Consider the following 1,284-nt stretch of genomic DNA (forward strand, 5'->3'; position numbering starts at 1 on the left):
AAACCCTGATCCCAACCTGGTGCCCTCACCATATACTATAAGTTCTCCCCCACTTTGGGTTCGAACCACCACCCGCTGCCCCTCACAGTCAATCATGGCGCCAAAACGGCTAAGCCAATCCATCTCTATAATCACGCATACATCCCTCATGGGAATAGGGATCAAATCTATCGGGAAGGACACCCCTAAAATCTCCAACTCGCATCCCCGGAAGATCGAAGAAGCAGAGACCCCATGCTCGTTGGCGATCGAGACTCGCAACGGACACTCAAGATCATCTATCGGCACACTGAACCCTCTAGAGAAGGTTTAAGATACAAACGATCGACTCGCCCCTGAGTCAAATAATACCAAAGCGGGCAAAGAGTCACTAAAAACGTACCTAATCACAGGTATAATCAATAAGCATAACACGAATACAATAACTAAGACAGAGAATAGAAAACGTACCAGCAACCACATCCGGTGCTGACTTGGCCTCCTCGGCCGTGAGCTAGAAGGCGCGACCCTGAGCCTTCGGAGTCTCCACCTTGACTGGCCTCCCATCTCCAATCCTCACAGCAGCTGGCACGGAACCCTGCGCCGGCTTGGTGGCGAGCTGCGGACAGTTGGTCTTCACATGACCAACCTGATAACAATGGTAACAAATCCTCATATCTGCTGGAGGGGCGGATTGAGGGCATTCCCTAGCATAGTGCCCCTTCTTGCCACATTTGTGGCACCCACCTCCTGCTCGACAAACCCCCGAATGAGCCTTGCCACACTATCCACAAGTGCGGCTCTGATGACCCCTGGATCGTGTATCAGCGGTCTTACACCGCTTAGGCGCCGGCTGAGACTGTACCAGTGCCTGATGCTGCTCCTTCAGCTGCAGCTCTATCTCTAACTCACGCCGCCGCGCGGCTTCCTGAAGGTCCAGGAGGGTATCACATCGCTATGTAGACACAAACTGTCGAATATCAGTCTTGAGCATACTCATATAACGAGTCATCTGAGACTGCTCTGAAGCAAACTCCGGGCAAAACATAGCCCTCTCCGTGAACATACGGGTAATCTCCATCACAGACTCCCCATCCTGTCTCAATGTCTAAAACTCTTGTGCAAGCCGCTCCCGCTCAATGCATGGAACGTAGCGGGTGTGGAACATATCTCTGAACTGCTCCTAAGTAACAGCAGCCCGCTGATCATCAGTATACGTTCCAGTCATCAGCCTCCACCAGTCCTTTGCCCCAAGCCTCAGCAGGTTCAGGGCACACCTAACCTTTTGGTCAGCAGGACATGAGC

This window comes from Lactuca sativa, chromosome 7 (assembly GCF_002870075.4).
Source record: "Lactuca sativa cultivar Salinas chromosome 7, Lsat_Salinas_v11, whole genome shotgun sequence".
In the NCBI taxonomy this organism is placed as follows: Eukaryota; Viridiplantae; Streptophyta; class Magnoliopsida; order Asterales; family Asteraceae; genus Lactuca; species Lactuca sativa.